Genomic DNA, 21,231 nt, shown 5'->3' with positions numbered 1-21,231 from the left:
TGAATTCAGTTAAAGGGATCAAGTAGATTAGTGCAGAGAGAGGCTAATCTATTGAGTAATCAACCGAGTGTGTCACTGTAAACGCTCATAAATTCCTGATCCCACCAGTCCCACATCACGTTTAAGACAACACACACCTCTATGGGGTCCACATTGAGCCCTCCTGAGCAAATATACCAGACTATTCTCACCTTGTAAGAAAAAAGAAAAGAAAATCAGCAAATGCTTCCTCCTGTAGCTTCCATTAAATGTTATTTACTGTTGATTTATATTTTATGATTCAAATTTCTGTTGAAGGTTTTCTCCGGGCACTCCGGTTTCCTCCCACATCCCAAAAACATGCATGGTAGGTTAATTGAGGACTCTAAATTGCCCGTAGGTGTGAATGTGAGTCCGAATGGTTGTTTGTTTATATGTGCCCTGCGATTGGCTGGCAACCAGTTCAGGGTGTACCCCGCCTCCTGCCCGATGATAGCAGGGATAGGCTCCAGCACTCCCGCGACCCTTGTGAGGATAAGCGGCTCAGTAAATGGATGGATGAAAATTTCTGTTGAAGCAAATCAGCCCGCTAAATTGACGTACTGTAAATTAATGCAGTATTGTTCTTATGGGTTATGAGGTCATTTCACAATGTTTAGCTGCTAATTACATTAATTAATTACTAAGTCATCCATATACACACGTATGCCCAACTGTTGTGATGATCCTTTCCGTGATTTAACATCTGGAAAACAGTCAATTTAGTGTGCGTGCGTGTGTGTGTGTGTTTGTGTGTGCGTGCGTGCGTGCATGTGTGTGTGTGTGTGTGTGTATATGCATGATTCTATTGACTGTCTACTGTATGTGTCTCGCGAACTTAAAACTTTGTTGCCTCTGAAAATAAACTGTGAACTTCTCCATTTTCACAAATTAGCACATAATTAAATGTATTGTAAGTGTATTTATGACTTTAAATAGTCAATAGAAATCATGCAACCGGTGACAAGATATTCTTACCACTTTTACCACAATAAAAACTAAGACACTCTTGAGTCAACATAATTAGCTTTAAATTGTAATCATCATTTTCAGAGAGGTTTATTTTTATATGCACGTTGATAAAAGTATATTTCAGTGGTGGTTTTGAGTCAGCAGCTGCGACCCTGCGTGTGCCATGTATTGACAGATATAAACTTTATTAACCAACCATCTCCCTGACAGGAAACAAACAGCTTCCGAAAACCAATGTGTGCACGTATTAGAAAAACACCCCAATTAGAGGATGATTTTTATTTATTTTTTCCTCCTCTCCCCTCCCCCCACGGAAAGCAACACAGAGTAGAGACTGGCAGGCAATAACATAGCTTGTTTGTGGTCTTGGAAGCAACAATTATAAAATGCTTGGAGAATTGTTGTGCTGCTTGTGCTTGTTGTGACTGTGAGTAATGAGAGAGGCTGTGCTGTTGTCTCACTGAAATCTCCTAATCCTCAAACCTTCTCTCTGCCTCCTCCTGATGTGTTTATCCATCAGCACCCCTGTGACCATCAGCGGTCTGTCACCGCTTTAGACAGTCCACAGTGACCTATGACCTGTGTCGGCTGACTTCTCTGAAAATAGTCTACTATGTCTCAAGCAATTTGGCAATAGCTGTATCTTAATGGGTAGTTTGCAACTTAATGTGTCTTGCTAGCTGGAATGATTCATCATAATGCAATCATGTCGAGTATTTTTTTTCAGTCTTGTGTAAGCTATAAGGTAACCAAAATATTATAAACAACTAATAACTATATATTCATGAATATTATATATATTTTTTAATATCCCTCTGACAGTATCACACAAAACTGAGCATTATTATCATCTTTGTAATGGCAAAATTTCGATCCTGCTGCTTCGTATACTCTTAAATGATTTTATTTGACACATTATTGACGATTTATAATGAGTCTTTTCTTGTCCGTAGAGATGTGACAAGCCATTCATGTCTTATGCATATGTTTAAATACCCAGTTGAAGACAGTGGTTACAAAGTATGTTATCTCGTTATCTTGGAGCCTTCCCCCTCGTCCGGCCCTCCTCCTTCATGCTGTTCAGCCAGTATGTCGCCAATCGCACGACTCACTTGTCAACGTATACTCCTACACAAACTCCATGTGCACAAAGATATCTGCATGTGCATGGATATGCTCAGCGACAGGCCCTCCACATGTAGACACACTTACAGATACAGATTCGCTCGCACGTTGGTCATCACACTAAGTTTGGAAGTTGTGGCAGGAAAACCAGTTAGTCCACCATACTATTGACTAGTGTTATGTTCTCCATCCTTGAACAAGCTTTAGTTTGGCATCTAGTCAACAATTCTAAACAGAGGCCAAGTGCTTGTTTCAAACTGTTTATTGCCACTCCCAGTTGAAGTTTGATGTAAAGCTAAACATAAAACCAAGAGAATTACAAATTGTGTATTTAACCAAACCGCATAACTTTGCCTTACCAACGTCCGCTCGCTTTAGTGCTTTAACACAATGCAAAACGGGCTAACTAAACTAGCTTTGATGTGCGGTACTTATAAACCTTTTAAACTTTGAAAAAAAATGTAGCAACACAGACAGACGAATCGTACAACAATACTTGCAGGCATATATTCTTTATCCTTTATACCTATCCTTTATCCCAAAGGGATTACTATCACTACAGCTTAGTTGTGACAGTCTTCTGTGTTTCATCATTAAATCTACGTGTAGTTTCTCTGCATATATTATAGTAGCCATTGGTGGCCAATTCACACATACCAGACACAATGCTTATTGACTGAATGCAGGAAATTATGATGCAGAAACTGTTCAATTCTTTACACTTTATTTAATTTGGTTTTTACTGTATGTTTTTAGAAAATATTCTACAGTGGTAGTTTCTTATTTTTTTTAAAAGCCATTTTGTTGGTGTATTTTGGGGGGCTGGAATGGATTAGTGGTATTTCCATTAATTTCAGTGAGGAAATATGATTTGAAATACAAGTGTTTTGAGTTACGAGCGCGATCGCAAAATGAATTTCACTCGGTAAGTCAAGGTGCCACTATATCACAAATGAGACGTACGCCTTTTCCTTCACTTGTGTTATACCATGGCTGACAGAATTGCCATATGCTTTACTTGCAAAGCTCATTATCCCTTGCAGTTAATTCTGAAACAAACTTTCGTAGAGCCACTCCCGATGGATTTGCTACTTATATGCTGCAATAGTTGAGTAGATTTGAAGTAATACAATAATGGAATTTTCTCTAATGCCATGGAAACATACAAGCCCCTCCCCCAATCATTGTCGCTTTTTCAAAACCCAACCACAAAGGATGCTATTTGAGGAGTAAAAGGCTGGTGTCAGTATTCCAGCTCTTTACAGCCATCTTAATTTCCTTTGTTCGGCTTATGAATTAATATTTTTATTAGAAAAACTATGCTATTTGATCTTTAGATGTTATCGCCGCGCTCACTCTTTACCATGCCCTCCTAACAAATGTGGTGAGATAAAAAAAAGCCTGAAGAAAAGAGAGTAGATTTCTAGTAAAGGAGCAGAGTAAGAGCTTGTGACTTGCACTTTGTGTTGCAAACACTTCACAAGTGCTAAGTGAGGTTGGCACCAGCTGTTGGAGCAGCGTCTCGGAGAACTGGAGGGAAATGAATTGTGTTTGGCACCGGGCACCTATCAGGCAGTAATTAGTATAGCTAACATCCCAGATGAAGGAGTCAATTCTAGGTCAGTGTAAAAAACTTCAAGGCTGTTCTCCCTTCTCTTCTCTTCTTCTTAACTTTCTTTCTTCCCCTTAACCTTTCTCTTCTTAAGGGTACTTGTCTTATTCCACTCCAATTCTCCCTCATGAATAACAGTCATTGGATCTATTCTCATATATTCTTAAAACATTATATTCATTGATTCTATTATACTCCTTCATTCCCAATAATATACTTTTTAAACCAAATATTTCAACCATAAACATATATTTCCATCTATCCATCAACCCAACATCTCATACTCATTAAATCATTTATTCTAAATACCAATAATATCACTCAACCCCCATTTTTAAACCATATTGAAATTCCCTTCAACAAAAACCATCAAAAAAATTAAAAAAAACACATATCTATCTAAATACATCAAATATCTAATATAACACCTAAACATCAACCTCCCCCCCCCACATAAACCAAAAACAAAAAATTCCATTAAAATATAAATCACAACTCCCACACAATCTCCATATCAATATATATATATATATATACTACCTTTTTATTTATTTATTAAACCTTTTCTCCATTCATTAACCCATAACAACTACAAATCAAACCAAAAATCATCCAACAAACACAAATCCACCCAACAAAAAACTACCTTCACCACATACCAATGCATCAAATTATTAACAATAACACATTAATATTCCAAGACATTAACCACCAATTAATTTAAACCCAATATTAAACATACACCCAATAACACTTATACAAGTTTATTAAGACCCTTGCCCCAAATTTTCCTATAATATATATTTCCAAATAACCCATTACAAATTTTCTCAAACCCCAACTACATACTCTTTAAAACACTATACACCGACCCTTCACATTATTTTTTATGTTTTATCCCTACACCATTACCCCCTCCCTATATTAATTGACTCCATTAAAGGCCAACTACATGGAATGGCACAAAGATTGTTTAACATAAACTGCCCCAGTTCACCTCTTCTAGAACTCTAAATTTAAATGTGTGCCAACACTGAGGTCATGTAATTTGGAAATTTACACCTATGAATAGTTTACTCTTCAAATAGACGACACGCATGTTTTTAGAACCTAGGATGCTGGAGTCCGCGAAGAAAAAACTCACGCAACCGGCCGGGGGAGAACGTGCAAACTCCACACAGTCGAACCCAGAACTGTTAGACAAACATGTTAACCATTAGCGCACCCTTGTTGCCATTTACACTTTTATAACTGTTGTCAAAAAGGGAATATGTAAATCAGCCAATGTTACTGTTACTTAAAATAAATAATTTATGATGATGACAGTTAAAATGCATTATTTCTATTTCCATTACTGGCTGTGGGATAAAAATGACAATGCACTGTATAGTTAACAAATTATAATCTGCAACTTCAATACCTCATGTCAAATCAAATAGTTTTGAAGAATAAATGAGGTTCTGCCTCTAAAGAGTTGACTTGTGTGAACTCCGGTGCGTTCCATTTGTCCCTAATTCTATTCATGGTACTTTTCATCTGCTCAATTCTGGCCTAGTTTATGTATGTTCTTTTTTTCCCCAAGCATAAACTAAGCCCTGGTTCAAAAAGGAGAGAGCCATTAGATCATTGCACTCTAGGTTTGAACTTTTCACCAACTAAGCCTCTGTCTACCCCCGCCCTGTTTCCTGGTAAACCCGTCGTTCACACCACACCTGCCCCACCCCCCGGCCCCCACCCTTTACCCACGCCCTCTAAGAAATGATATTATGGTGTTTGGATCATCCTCATTGCCTTCCTCCATACTGTAATCCTATTTGCGCTGTCATGTGTTGGTGTTCACAGATGGTGAGTGTGTGTGTATATAAAGAGAGTGGTACAGCACAAACGCACACGCAGCGCAATCACGGAGGTGCTATAATATGGATGAGTGTAATATTTTGAATAAAGTTCACCCCACTGTCCTTCACTTTCATCTCCTTCAGCGATCTTCCACCCCGCCCTGCCATCCTTGTTCTTTCCATAATGAAAATGTTAAACTATTTGACTGAGTGATTGACTGAACCTTTTGTGCGGAGGTGGGGTGGGCTCCCACTTATTGTTGAATCAGGAGCAGAAAGGGAGCGAGAGAAAGCGCAGCAGGTTTTTGGACGTGCTCCAGTAGTTGGCATCTCAGCGTCCACGTTTAGTTCCAGCTGAGTGCCCACAGTGGGCATTGCCGCGCTGCCTTCATTCTGACCTCTCAACCAAGGACCACTGCCGGCCTGTTTCCAACACCCCTTTTCATTTATCCTTTTCTTCTCCATCCCACCCCCTTGCTCTTTGTATTTCACAAATGGCTTCATAACAGCACAAACAGAGATGTTTCAGAATTTATCTGTCACAGCAATGGACCACTGGGATGCTTTTAGGCCTTTGTACTCTACATTATTACATTTTCTTCTGAGGTTAATGAAACTACTTGTTGAATATTATTATGGGGTTTTTTTCTTTTCTTTTTTTGTCCTCAAGGTTTTAGGTATCTGAGGCCTGCATTCACTGGGGGACACATTATTCTGTGCTTTTATTTGAATTTTAGATAAATGCCAGATGTGAGCTACTTGAAGGCAAAATGTACAATGTTTAAATTGAGAAACATCCGATAAGAATAGAATGAACTGACCAGCACATCTTTGCACATATTTACAAATTGTAGCTCAATAATTATAAAAATTCCTTTTTTTACATAAAAAATAGCAACATGCTTCTGACCTTTGAACCGGTTCCCAAATGACAAGAACAAAGTAACATGCAAAATATTTCTGTCATGCCTTGATCACAAACAAATGTAGATGTGGCCATTTGTCTATCTATATACTGAATAACACCCATGTTCTCTGTCTCTAATACGGTCAACAGACAACAGGACTGGTCTATTTTAGAAAGGAAAATGTTGACATGCTAAGGTGAACGTTTTAGTTTGTACGGTATTGATTTCACATACAGAGAACAGTGTTTGTTGTGTCTCCTTTTGCTGTTCCATTTAACATTAATGCAACATCAGTTCTTTATCGTACCAAGTACTTATAATTTTCTTACTTAGCTCCAGTAGAAACACTTTTCAATACAAAGCAGCATTGTTTGATAACACTCCAATGTACAAATGCAGTATTTAACTTATTGTTAAATTAATGTGATGAGCGTCATTGTTGTAATGGTCACATTGTCAGTTGTTCAGCTTTGGGTTGTTGAGATAACAATCATATCCAGGTAACTTGTTTAGAAACCTAAAATAGCATTTCAATGTTTTGGGGGCAAACTCACAAGTGAACTGTCACGGCACACAACTCCACATGTGAGTTTTTCCAGGTGAATTTCTTCCTCGGAAAAATTATCTGACCAAGGAAAAACATCTGCAAAGAGCACATGCATCTTGCCAACACTCGACTTTTATTTCCTCTTGTCATTATGTTCATCATCATTAAGATTAATGCATTACAGCTGTTAGTGACATTTGCTTGGCATTTCTCTGACATTTCCTGTGTGGTCTGTTGTGCAAGTTAAAACTTTTCAATAAAATAATTTAATAAGTTTTTATTATCAAAGTATATTACATTTTTCTGTGTAAACATTAGATGAATCAGCTATTTGAGTGTGGTTATAATGATTAAATAAATATTATAAGTACATATAAATAAATAAAATGTGTGTCATCTGAATTCTACAGAATTTAGTTTTGTTTAAAATTGTCTTGTGTAAGACCAAGTCCATTCTTTTGATTTTAAAAAGTTGATCTCTGCATGGTGAATGACTGGTTAGCACATCTGCCTCACAGTTCCGAGGTCCCGGGTTCAAATTCAGCCTCCCCTGTGTGGAGTTTGCATACTCTCCCCGTGCCTGCGTGGGTTTTCTCCGGGTACTCCGGTTTCCTCCCACATCCCAAAAACATGCATAGTAGGTTAATTGAAGACTCTGAATTGCCCATAGGTGTGAATGTGTATGGTTGTTTGTTTATACGTGTCTTTTTTTGTTTATATGGTGACCAGTTCAGGGTGTACCCCGCCTCTCGCCCAAAGATAGCTGGGATAGGCTCCAGCATGCTTGTGACCCTAGTGAGGATAAGCGGTACGGAAAATGGATGGCTGGATGGAATTCTGCCCATAAAGCTGCCCACCATGCTGCATAGATAAACAACAAGGTGCAGTCAGGCTGATTTAGGAGGTAAAAGTTGCAATCTTTAACAATAGGAATTATTGAAAGTAAAAGAACTGATAGAAAGGGTTTGAGTTGAAGCTGTTGTTTTTCGATGGTGGTCTGGAGGCATGAGATCGCAGAAGACGTTTGTACAGTTTGTTGGAAAGGCAGATAGTGGGTTCAAGATTAAGTATTGACGAGCTTGGGGTCAGGCAAAGGAGCTACACAAGCTTGAAATAAACAGTGTGAGGCGCATGGCCCGTCATTACAGTGCAGCCGCCTTGAACCAGTCGATAAGCTATTATAACCATGCAAATTGTGGCCAAATCAGACGGCTGACATATAGTCCTGCCCAGCCACCATTACTGGGAGCCTGGAAGAATTTACATTACTCCCCTATGTGTAGACTAATGAGGACACTCACTCAGATTCACAATATGTCTTTGGTTTGGGACATATTGAAATGTTTGTATATTGATAAATGTCGATATGCTAGATACGTAAGGTGTTCTTCGGTTTGCTCAGTTTATAACCCAGGGTTATTGTTAGGCCGGTCTTAGTTATTCAAGTTTACTCCCTGGGGTTTGGGTATATTCTTGGCTGATCCAGTTCATAGTCTTATCTCCTTTTTAGGCTCTCTATCTATCATTGATCAAATATTGGCCTGTACAGCTTATACTCCAGCTTTAGGGCAAGTGTGTTGACGTCAGCTACTCCAGGTTGCACCCAGAAATTAAAGTATATTCTTTCCTAGTTGACTTGAGCACCAGAGTTATGGTATATTATTGGCTAGTGTATATCCTGTGGTTATTAAGAGTTTATTCTGCGCTATTACAATTTATACCCCCAGATAGTGTTATGCTGAAGACCACACTATCCGAGACTGAGACTTGCCCGAGACCGGAGCCTACCGAGACAAGACCAAGACCGAGACAAGCCGAGACCGTGACAAGACCAAAACCATAAAAATACATTTTAAAACCATGACAAGGTTGAACAGTTAAAGTGCTTTGCTTTTTAAAGAAATGTTTCTTTTAACTACATTTGTCAACCAAAAACATGGTGTCTGCAACTCCTTCAAAGCACAACATGAAAAAAAATCTCAAATAGTAAAAGAAAAAACAAAATTTAATCGTTGCAAAAAATAGATCTTTGCATTTAAACATTAAGATTTGAAGAGCTTGGTTGGATTTAAGAATTTGCAGCATTTGTGACCTAAACGTGCAAGGTGAAGTCTCATAATCATTATTATGAGACCCCACCGTAACCCCATAATAATTATTATGAGACCCCACCATACAAAGAATGAAAAACTAGCCAATTTAGTTGATTTGGCATAAGCTGCAGCCAAAGTATAATACCTTTAAAGCACGCTATTGAAACACACTCATACACAAATTTGACACACGGGTGACGGAGCACATTGTAACCTGACTCTCGTCAGGAGTGCGTGTGCACCAAAAATACGCTTAAAAGTAAAACTGTTTGTATATGTGTTATGCATTCAAACACATAAATTGGCTGGGCACTAAATTAAGTACGGTGCCTACATTGCCATTGTGTGCTGGGGGAAATAATATTTATACATATAGTATTGTTAAGGAGCGGTGTTGAAACGTTGTCTTGCATCTTGGAATGAACACCTGTCCATTCGCGCTTTTTTCCCCATGTGCACTATGCCCTAAAGGCATAATTATAAGGCAGCTTGGATCAGAAAAGAATTACGCATCCACGTTCGGGTTCAGCTTCGTAGTAAGTCTACTAGCCTAGCGGTGCATCATACATTATGCAGCTTCTTATTGGCTGACCAATACGTCATATCATAAAGTACCTACAAGTTAAAAGCATTGATATTAACCTAATGATGTATAGCAATATTCCAACACAATAATAAACAAGTATATGACGCATACAGTATATAGATTAAATATAAGTATACACTTTACGATATATTGCCAAGTAACACTCCTGTTTGAGTTGTTAGGTGGCCCCCTTTTAGTCAGCTGGTCGTGGGGGATGGGGGGCCTCCTCCCCGCCCAGTAGCACCCCCCTTGGGTCATCATCTCCACTCTTCTGGTGCCCTCGCCCATCCTTACTTACAGCTGGTGCATAGCTTGGGCTCGCTTGGCAGCCTTTCCGGTTGGTGGCTGGTCCCTGCTTCGGGCCCTGATGCTGGTTGAGGCCCCCATACTTCCCTAGAGTGGTGGTGGCGGTGGGGCACGCTGGGTGGGAGTTGGGCTCAGGGGTGGCTGTCGACTTGCCTCTCTTTCGAGGGCTGGTCGCGGTGGTCCGGTGGGGCTGTAGGACCGCCCTGTGTCCTGTGGCATGGATGATGTCCTCCGACTGGATCCCCCACGGGATGGGCACCTTGCGGGTGGACGGGGCAAAGCCCACCCTTCCTTCGTGTGCCAGCACGGGAACTCCGTACACCAGTTGGCGAACATGGATGTGAGATAGTTGTAATTCACTAATGGGTTTCCATACAAACGCTATAGGATTTAATTGCTTGTGCTGGGACTACTAATAACGACACAGCTTGTATTAAGATGTCAACTCGCCACTTCTTAAAGGTGTTAAGACAGTATATAAGTACTCCACCTCACATCAGTAGCAGTGCCTCATTACCCCCGACCTGTCCTACCTTGTTCTTTCCTTTCCTCTCTCGTCATGTTCTGTTGGTTAATTGTTGCTTGTCCTAACAAGGTGTGTCCCCCTTCCACAAATAAGAACGCAACTGTTGTGTAATGTTACTTCTAGTCATACAGTATATCTACAGTATATTGTTCCACTGTGGTTTCGTCCCCTATTCCCTTTTTCTATCCCCTCAGACAGAGAGAATAGAAACTCCACTGATACACAGTAAAAACTGTTCCAGCATTAAAGGCATGCAGATCCACCATTCTGCATGGCCATGCAGCTGACCAGAACAGGTTGAAAAAAAAATAAGTATGATGTAATTTGGGCTAAAGGCTGTGCAAACACTGATTTGACCTTTGTTTTAGATTTATCAATAGCAGTCGGGTGTAAGAACAGAGGAGAGGACTGTGCTCGATCCAGAACAACATGCCCTGGCCGTGATAGTCACAAGCTGACTGACTTGTGGGCTATGTCATTTGTACCTCAAACTGCTCTTATTTAACCATATGTGTGCTTTTCTTTTTCAGTGTCAAAGGTCTCAACTGCACCTTGTTAATTTCATGAATACACTTTACTATCCTTACGTTTTTTTCTGTTTGCCTTCATCTAACGTGCTATTTGATTTACATTTTGTTTTTCTGATCTTCATCAGTAAACGCAGTCTTACAACCCAAACATGACCCTATTGATCTGGTTTGGTTGCCATTTGGTTATGAGCTTTTGGTCTCAAATGCCATAGTAGCGGTTGTTTGTTAGGACTAGGTTTATAATAGGAGAGTAATATGTACAATAGAATGTATGTGCTCATACTGTGACCCAGGTGCATTCAACAGATTTCATCTGTGGATTAGTCTAAACAGTTTGCGACAGAATAAATGATAATTTATCATAGTTGCTAACGATTATAATTGTAAAGTAACTGTTCAGTGCTGCTTGCACAATACAGTTAAGTTGTAGATTACTAATTTTATCTACAGGTAAACATTCAAATACCGTATAAATCTCACCTGTTCTGTAATTTATCGATTTTATTAATTGTCGACACCAACAAATCCGTCCAGCCTGGATCGGGCAAAATCCTGTAATTGGTTTGAGATTTCACTTATTCTATATATATTTTTTATTTCTTGAACTCTGGTTGTGGCATGCATTTTTGTTTATCCTACCTTCCTGTTGCCACAGGGTCGCTGTACTATACTCTCATTGGGCAACCTTTCAGTCACTGTTCATACGATCATTGGGCAATCTCATATGAGATTATGAGTTTCATGGACCAAATAAAAGTAGAAGTCTATTCTACTAACAGTGCTGTCGAGATTTAAGAATGCAGTAGCACATTTGTTGCCCGAACGTGTGTGTTCAGTGGTTCGCAGATGGGCAGTGATTATTCAGATAAGTAACTGTGAAGTACTTTGCCATTAGCCTGGAAAGCTCTGAGGCATGCTAATTGAATCAGAAAATTAGCGACAGCGCTGTACTGAGCTATAATAGGCTAGCTGTTGCTTGTAGCAGGTGCCAGCCCACTCAGCTGTGGAATCAGGTATTTAAGTAGCATTAGCAACAGTAAAAATATTCCTTCAAATGGAACAGTTAGATTTTCTGCCTATTTTCACATCCCAAGTCTGGCACACAGCCACATACTGTAGCCAGTGCTGCTTGCTTGCAGCACAAAAACAATAATCCTTTCACTGTAAAATAAATATCCGACAGTGTAAAGAATGACTGAAAGAGACTCGTGAATAGTGTTTCATTGGGTACATGTTTGATAAAGGTCCTGTAATACTTTTTCTTTAAACCTCTCCACTTGTTCTGTTCTTTTTATTTTGCTCTTTTCACCTGTATTTCCTTTAACTATAATCCTCCCACTTCCCCCTTCTCTTCTGTAGACTGCCAAGGGCTTGTGTTTGATGGCATCACTTTCAGACACAACTTGAAAAAGTGATGAGGAATTAAAAATTAATCTCTTTTGAGCACTGGGAGAAGTGTACGTTTAGGGTGTACATACAGTCAGAGGTATAGGCAGCCAAGCAAGGCAGCGGGGAGCAAAGCAGTTGGAGACATCCAAAGAAAGAGAATTTTCCTGTTGTGTTTTGTTGTTCTCACCTTGGAATATACTGTATGCCACAATACAGAAGCAGAGATTTGAATGTTTGTTATTATGGTGTGATGCCCACCTATTCCCTGCCTGTAGACCATACCCGACAGACTGTCATACAGATGTCTGTGATCTTATTCTGGACTAGTTAGGATAATGCATCCCAACTAATATTCCTTCACCATTATTTCATCTTAAAAGCCACTGTTCAACTCCAATTGTTGTGTTGTGTTTATTGAAGAGTTGATTTTTTTGTCAAGAATATACTAATCGATCTATGTAGCAAATTAATCCTCTGTCTAGGCAGCAGAGACTGTCATTACCATCACATCCCTCTCTCTTCCTCGACTTTGTCTCACCTCGATGAGAGGAAAAATAGCACTCCCACTCTTGAACTGTGGACCATTAAAACTGAGGTAACTGTAAGGTTTGCTTGATCAGCTTTTAAATAAGAAGACTCTGGCAACCGCTGTGTAATGACCCCTCAGGCTCTTTGACAAAGTGTAATTTTAACTCTGTGTTTACCAGGTCATCTTAAGTATGAATATGCTATCGTTTAGCATACTGCAGAAAATGGAGCCATAAGCTGCATTCCCAGAATTGATGTTTCTCCTCTTTTCGTTGATGCGCTGAGCATAATTTCCTCCCTCACAGATCTTTAGGAATCAGATCAAACCTTTTGTCAAGCTTTAGACTAATGAATAAAAAAAAGTGGGGTCGAGAAAAAAGCCTTCAACAATGTTTTTCCTCGCTGTACACTACAGTTAAATCAGTGCTGCAAAAGCTTGGTAAACAATTTCAAATCTCAAGGCTAACTTTTATCCTTTTTCATACAGTGACCCCCAATCTTCCCCCCCGTCTCTCATCTGATCCCATTTCACACTGAAACCATCATGAGATTACCCCAATCTCGGCCTTGGCCAGGGGCCCAAAGCAGTGCAGAATCTGTCTGAACTTTCCTGCAAATGCTCCCTTTTGTATCGAGTTAGCAACCTAAACCTAGAGTTGGACTTCACCTCAGTCTCTTTTTGGTGACTTGCCGGGGTAGTGTTTGATAGGCTATGGAGAATTTTATGGACAGTTTATAGGGTGTGTCTAATCTTGATTAAGATGTCCAGTACAAATTCCTCACACAGACAGCCAGCAGCAAGCTGACCAGGAGAAAAAAACTGTAGCAAGCTGTCACTCTAACAACCCTCATGGTACTCACTAGGGTTGGGCATCATTTGAATTTGAGCGATTCCGGTTCCAAACGATTCTCGATTCAGATTCTTTTAGGGGGTTGGGTCAAAAGTGTTTGCATGGTTTAAATCAGGGGCGTCAAACTTATCTTTGTCACGGGCCACATCATAGTTATGACTGGAGGACCGCTACGACTGTGAACCCATATAAACGAAAGATTACCTCATATAATTACATACAGTATACACAACACATTGATGAATAACCAGTTTTGAAATCAGAAGCCTATAAGAACATGTTTTTCAACGATTACATATCTTTTCAAAGGGGGATCGGTAACAAAAAAAAATCCTTGCAAATATCTCAACGTTATTACACCAGCACACAATTAGCAATTTTGATTTGCTTTCGCGGGCCACATAAAATGATGTGGCAGGCTGGATCTGGCCATCAGTTTGACACCTGTGTTATAAATAAAGGGTGCCCAAGTTATAAACATCCATTTTCTTAGCACCCCGCAGCATAGACTAAAATGAACATTTGACACAGGGTTATTTATAACCAGTATCAATGTCAAACCTATGAACTAAAAGGCAATGTGTGTGGAAATAACACAATTGACTTAATAATAATTAATTAATGTTTCAGCTAAAAGTTAAATATAGCATTGTTAAAATAGTTATTTGTTTCATCACGTCAAATGGTTTATATATGCAAGTTTTAACTTGAGTTCCTGTTTTAAGCTTTTACCCTTTTATTTTGAAGGGTACACACCGGAACTCAGCATTTTGACGCGAAAAGTAACTTCACACGGCACCGGTGATTTTAATTGTTGTTTTTTTTTAATGGATGCAACCAAAAACGCTGATTCCTTTCCCGATTTTCACCGATGAGGCACAAGGTTAGTGTTTGTGATACTGTGAACCGGAAAGTCAACTAAAACCGGAATGTTAGTCGCGGTTCCAATCGGTTCTCGATTCTCGATGCCCAACCCTAGTACTCACCTAGTCGATCAACCAGCCAATAATTGATAAATGTGGATTACTAGTCTGTTAAATGTGTTCCATGGAAAAGTGAAGATGATTGGTTGTTTTCAATCTGTGACGTATCAAGGGTAACTGCTAAATGGCTAATCACGGAAGACCTGGCCAAAAGTCTTCTTTTTTTTTTTTTTAAGCCTCAACAAAACCTCTGCCTCAGTTTACTCTCACGCTCCCTTCCACTTTATCCCCTGTGCTCCCTTTCAGCCAGTGTATTTCCCTTGTATCAGGACTTACATTAATGAGATTGGGGTTTTTAACAACTAAGCCCTTGGCCATCGCCCTGCTTATTTTTTGCTGCCATTCAAGGGTCAGGATAGACACTGGTCCATGTACAGTATGCCTATCTGGAGTTTTTTTTCCAACTAATTTAATTACATTTTAAGATAGTTCCTCTACAGTGGGTAGGTTTTTACATAGCAGAAGTTTTACATTCTGATGAGTGATGCCAATTTGATGTTAAGAGAAATCTACAAATTTATAGACGAGGTGTGCAAAACACTAACTGGTATCGAAACCTTGTTGAAGCTGATGAGGGCTCATGTTTTATGACTGGGGTGGTAATCTCACGTTTCTGCCTTTGTACCAACTTGAAGATATACCTTGTTGTCCCTTGAAAAGTTATGTTGGAGTCCAATAATTAATCCTATGGGGATCATAGATTTTACTCCTATTGTGCCCCTGTAAAGAATGTGATACAGCCAGTGTTGTTGTGCTTTTCACCTGCCAGAACATATTGCTGCACGCATCAATGTTTAAGTATGTGTTTGCATGACATGTCACCACACTACGGATTACTCCATCAATTGCCTGATTTATTAAAGGTTTGCCTGTGCAATACTTCAAACTTCATATGAAATCTACTAGCTGGGTGAAACCTGGATTGCGTCTGCCAAATGTGCTAAATTACCACGCAGTAAATGTTATGCATTGTGGGAGGAGTATATTCAAATTGTTTTATTTCGCATGCTCAATGTGATTTATCTAACCCGAGACGAATTGTGCAGGCTTATTTTGCGGCTGAAAGGGCAGGTACCAGCATAGTGCAGGCAAAATAAGAAGAGGCACAAAAAACTGAGATACGAACCGAACCGTGGATTTTGTGAACCATTCCACCCCTAAATTGTAAATATGGTGGTCTCCACAACTTCACACCTGTTGCCAACGGCACATGCAATACGTTAGAGTAAGTGAACACACAATTTGGGAGCTTCATGAAAGATCACAATCTTAGTAAATCACATGCAGCACGCCCACCTACAGCATACGCAATATGTTACAGAGAACATGCCACTATTTGGGATATTAAATCAGGCTCTTGGTAGGCTACGGCCCTTTTTAACTGATGCAATTCAATGTAAATACATTAAACCAACCTGCAGACGAGGGAGTTTTGTTATCCATCCTTTCAGTTCCACAGTCTTTTGCTTTGTTTTCAGTTGTTTTTTTTGTTTCTTGTCTGGTCGTAAAAGTCTGACAATCTTCTTTACCTTCGATCTAACTGAATCCCAGAGCCTAGCTTTACTGCCTGCTACCAACCTTTAATTCCAACCATACACACCCCTTACCCAATACCCTACACTGTAGTTGACCATAAGTCTCTGCCCAAACCTGCCTGGGGGTTACAGGGAGTGCCAAAGGTGCATTGAGTGATGTGGTACTCTGGCTGACCCCTGGTAGCTTGGCAGGGCTGCCTCCCTAATGAGATTAACTGGGTAATGCCGACTCTGTGTCTGTTTCTCCTGCCGCCCTGTCCAGCCCACCCTGGGCTCTTTATTTAGCCAGCTGCAGGGCAGGGTACGCCAACATTCACAGGTCGAGGGCAGGACAGGACCCACATGCCCAAAGCCCCACATTGTACTTTACCCCCCAAGCCTGTCTATCTAAACCGCCCAGCCTGGGTTAGTAGTAACGTCATTCTAATGTTTCATTACTATACTTTTTTTTGTCCTATACTGTCTGTGTGTCAATGATCTATTGGTTTATGTCTATTTGTCTCCAAACCTTGTAGCGACACAAGTTCAAAATTATGTAGCAATATTGTTAGGTGATATTTCTGCACTTCACTGAAGCCATGCTACCTAGAGCTTTTCCAAAATAAATTAGCAGAGTGTAAAACTCAGTGCAGGAAGGTGTGTACGTTCATGTTTGTGTGAGTGTTGTGTGGGCGTGCGTGTGTCATAGTAAAAAAGAGAAGTACAGTTCCCAATCACTTACACAAAAAACACTCACATTAATATGTTGTCAGCAGACTTTGTTTTAGGGTTTTTGAGCTTGGCTGGCAGCCGACATGCATATCACTGTCTTCTGCCCTGAGATCTTTGCCTAACTTTGATAACCAGTGTAACTGTGAGGCCAGTTAGTGGGTTTTTTTGTATTAAATTTATTTCAGTGTAATTTATGGAAAACTGGTGTTACTTCAATACAGTATTGGGCTTTTTCTACTCAATTCTCATGTTTTCTTCTCATGAAATTGTTTCATTCATCTAGTTAGTAGATCTTATCATCTCGGTCAAGAGACATATTGTATTGTATATTTGTACATTTATACATTTCCTGAAATTCTGGCTGAATAGTTCACCCATACTCTGATCCCTTGAATCCTCCACACCCAGCCATCTGAGCAGAGAATCCAAGAACACACAAGTGGTTTGATGATTGTTCATTGCAGCGTAATTTGGAAATCTGCTCACTCTAACTCCTTAAAAAGCTACCGGGGTATATATAGCCTTACCAAAGCTGTAGTGACCAGCCTGGAGTCAACCAAGCAGTGAGTTAGCATAGTTATTTAGAAAATTCAGCATGTTTTCAAATATAACACTAAATGTGTTTCTGTGACTGTAACACTTTTACTCTTCAAGCCCTTCTGTCCTTTTGTTTAGGTGGCTTTTAGAGATGTTATTATTACCCATTTTCGCAGCAAGCCAGTATAAGTGGTAATGAAATGCCCACACCTTTGTAACAGTTTTTATGAGGGTCCTCAACACACAGCAGGGTCTCCCATGGCATTGTTGTGTGCCCCCCAATGCGAGGATCACTTTTTTTCTGGGAATGTGTGACAGCTCCTGTGAGTCTGACCATGCTCATGTATCTAGTTGTTCTTGCTTAATGTGTGGAAATGTGTATGTGTAGTAACACCTGTTTGGATGTGGCTTTAGGGCACAGAGAGGTTCATCTTCCACCCAAACGAACATACCCTACCAATCGTCTCATCTGGGTGTATATGAGTGTATGTCTACAAGTATCTGGGGAAGGTGTGTGAACCCTCACAGTTGTAGTTCTATTTGTCATTCATTCATTTGCTCTGTGGGATTGTGTTCCAGAGTCTGCTTTTATGCCGATACCTTGTCAGCTCGTTCTTCACTTAATGGCTACTCTTGATCACACTGGCACCAAGTTCTGACTTTTTGCGTGAGAACATCATGGACACGTGTGACCCTCTGCCGGCAGCAACTTTTATGATGGCCAATCCATTTGTATATTCCATTTCTAGGTGTTAGAGTTGAACATCTCACCTCACTTTTGCACACACAGACCAGAAGGTGCTCTGAAAAGAGCGCACAATCTCTCTCTCCTTCTTTATCTGTCACTATAGAAAGGCAAATCACAAAAATAATGACTCATGCATGTGCATTTGCACACACTAACATGTATACTGTCTCCCGCCCCCCATATCACACAGGTGATATGGAGCTTTCAGAAAAGAAAAACGGAATCTTGATGAATTAAATGGAAATTGTGTGGTGGATTTAGAGGCTTCCATGATAATCTCCAAGGATAGCTGCAAATATAATAGCCGGGGAGTTGGAAACATAATTAACTGGAGACCTTGTCCATAGACAACGGGTCAAGGGAATCTCACACCCACCGCATCGTTTCACTTTAAGGAATTGCTCTGCATTTCTATCAACAGAATCGCTGCCTCAATGTTGAAACCCGTGTTCAAATGTTGTGTTATCGCTGTCTATTTAATGTGTTAATTATTCGTGTTTTCTAAAGGAACTTTTTCGGATAAACGCAACTCATACTGACATATTTCATTTCCAACCACCACTATGCTGTGTTAATTTTTCAAATGAATCAAAGCCCTCTCAGTGTCTCACACATGAGCAATTGTGTGTTAAATGACATTTTGTGTGATTTTGAAATGATTAGAAATTGATATTTTGGGCATTATTTGAAAACGAAAAATTATGCATATCCCTAAGTGCTCTGCTCTGTAATCATCATCATCAACAAATACAGTGGAACCATCAAAGTCAACTAAAACCTGTTTTGTACATATTTAAAATACATTTTCCAGTATTGACAATCAAAATTATTACCGTCACTATAAAACTTTGCAGTGTTTTTAGTAACATTTTGACTTAACTTGAATGAGCAATGCATAATAGAAGTCACGTCTTATATGCACCTCATGCATCACTTTTTTTTTTTTTCTTTTTCAATAAAACACTACCTTTGGCCACAAGTGTCAGTAGCTGCTCGCCACTTTGTGTTTCGTCAGTAAGATTTTGGAAACTTGGCTTTAGTTTAGTTGTCATTATGGCAAGATAATAAAGTTGGGTAAGTAAACAAGAAACTTGAGTAAAAAGTGTGTTGTTGTAGAATGACAAGGAAAAAGTTAGTGAGAGCATGTAAGGTGAAAAGTGTAATCTGATTAAGAAAGTATGTAAGAAAGGATGGGGTAAAGTCAAGAGAGAGAACAAAATACAAAGGCATGTTGGCCCGAGCCTGTAGGAAAGAGAAAAAAAAGCAGCCAGAGAGAGAGAGAGACAGTTGGAGAGAGCATCTTGTGGATGTGAGTAGATTGTAACATCACACTGTGGATTCCCTTGTGGGACAGTTGTAGATGCAGCACTCCCTCTTGCAGCATGCAGCAAGAGGAGGCTTTGCAAGCGGACAAACGTACAATAGACAAAGGAGAGATGAGCAAAGCAGAGAAAAACGCATTTCTCTCCCCAGGAGACACACTGGGAATTTTGTGCTAGCACAAAGACTATAGTATGTAGCCAGTGTGAATGGATTGCAGATAGCTGAGGAAGAAGGCGAGAGTGCGTGGCAGAGAATACGTAAGGGGAAGGCTGCAGGAAAAAGGCAATAACGCAGGAGCAAAGCAGAGAACATCTTTGACAAGTAGGATTGATCCGTAACTGTAAGCGTAAGACTGATTGGGAGTTCAAAGTGCAATCAATGATTGGGAGTTCAAAGTGCAATCAATAAGCGACGTAGGTAATAAGCGACCGTAATTAGTCAAATGTCTTTTCTGTGTTTTGATGCATTCAGCGACAAACCTTATTAACTCCACTGATGAGGTTGTGTTTTCAGTGTGTTTCTTAGGGAGCTGAATTACTCAAGACCTATTCCACTAAACTCTGTGGATGGGTAACACATGGGCCAAGGAGAAAAATATTACTTTTTTTTTTTTTTCTTACAATTGACGTTGTTCCTGTTTGAAAAATCCTAGCATATGCAAGCAGCTGGTATCTTTTCACAGATCCGACACCCAGACTCATGCAGTAAAAATAATTTATTGTAGTCCTTCAGCAACATAAGATACAGTATTATAACCTGTGGTTGACTGGCAGGGTGTACCCCACCTTTCCCACGAAGTCAGCTTGTAAAGGCTCCTCCTTCCCCAGCATCAGGAACAAGATAAGCACTAGAAAATGGATGGATGGAAGACATCAGAAAATGCTGTAGTTGAATGTTTTAAATTCAACAATAAAAGATGAAAATAAAGTAAAAGAGCAATGAAAGCAGTGGTTAATCAATCTATCATAAATGAAATATCTATCTATATCTTGTTAGCTTTTTCACTCCAGGGCAACAAATACTTTATGCTGAAACACTGACTTAATTCTTTTGTTGACCCTCTTCCTTGTCATGTTTGCGTTGCACTTCAATTTGTCTTTGGTGAAACGCTTGATGTGTGATTGTGTTTTGGTGGATAAACATGTAAGTGGTAGTTGAAAGGTGCCATTAAATTGGGGCGACCTGGAATCTGTTACATTTGATAGTTCTTCTTTCCAAAAGAGCAGCTCTAACATTTAAAAATATGAAACTACGTTCTCCGTGTGCATCATTTAGGGTGATTACATGCAAGTTACATGTGGTGGTTGTGCTGTTGGGTTTGGCAGAGTTGTCAAACGTTACGGATCGTCCATATTTTGTTGCGTGAAATCACTGAAGACTAGCTTACCACACCCGTAACGCTGATTGTTGTGAATATTTACGAAATCACGGGTCAAATAGCTGAAACAGGTTGAAAACAAGCAAAAATTGTTGGTAGATAATTGCGATATACAGTATCTTTGACAATCCCAGATGCAGCGTTGTTCCCAGTGTTCACTCTGTCCACTCGCCCCCTCGCCAATGGC

At 39.8% G+C, this 21,231-nt stretch overlaps 1 protein-coding gene across 4 annotated transcripts in view; it reads left to right on the top strand.

The window, feature by feature from the left end:
* The window catches only part of arb2a (ARB2 cotranscriptional regulator A), a 223,235-nt gene that overhangs the window by 158,048 nt on the left and 43,956 nt on the right, over window positions 1-21,231 (top strand). The gene's annotated exons all lie outside the window — the stretch shown is intronic.

This window comes from Phyllopteryx taeniolatus, chromosome 3 (assembly GCF_024500385.1).
Source record: "Phyllopteryx taeniolatus isolate TA_2022b chromosome 3, UOR_Ptae_1.2, whole genome shotgun sequence".
NCBI classification, from domain to species: domain Eukaryota; kingdom Metazoa; phylum Chordata; class Actinopteri; order Syngnathiformes; family Syngnathidae; genus Phyllopteryx; species Phyllopteryx taeniolatus.
Note: the sequence above shows the minus strand (reverse complement) of the source record. Positions and strands in the feature narration are given on the sequence as shown.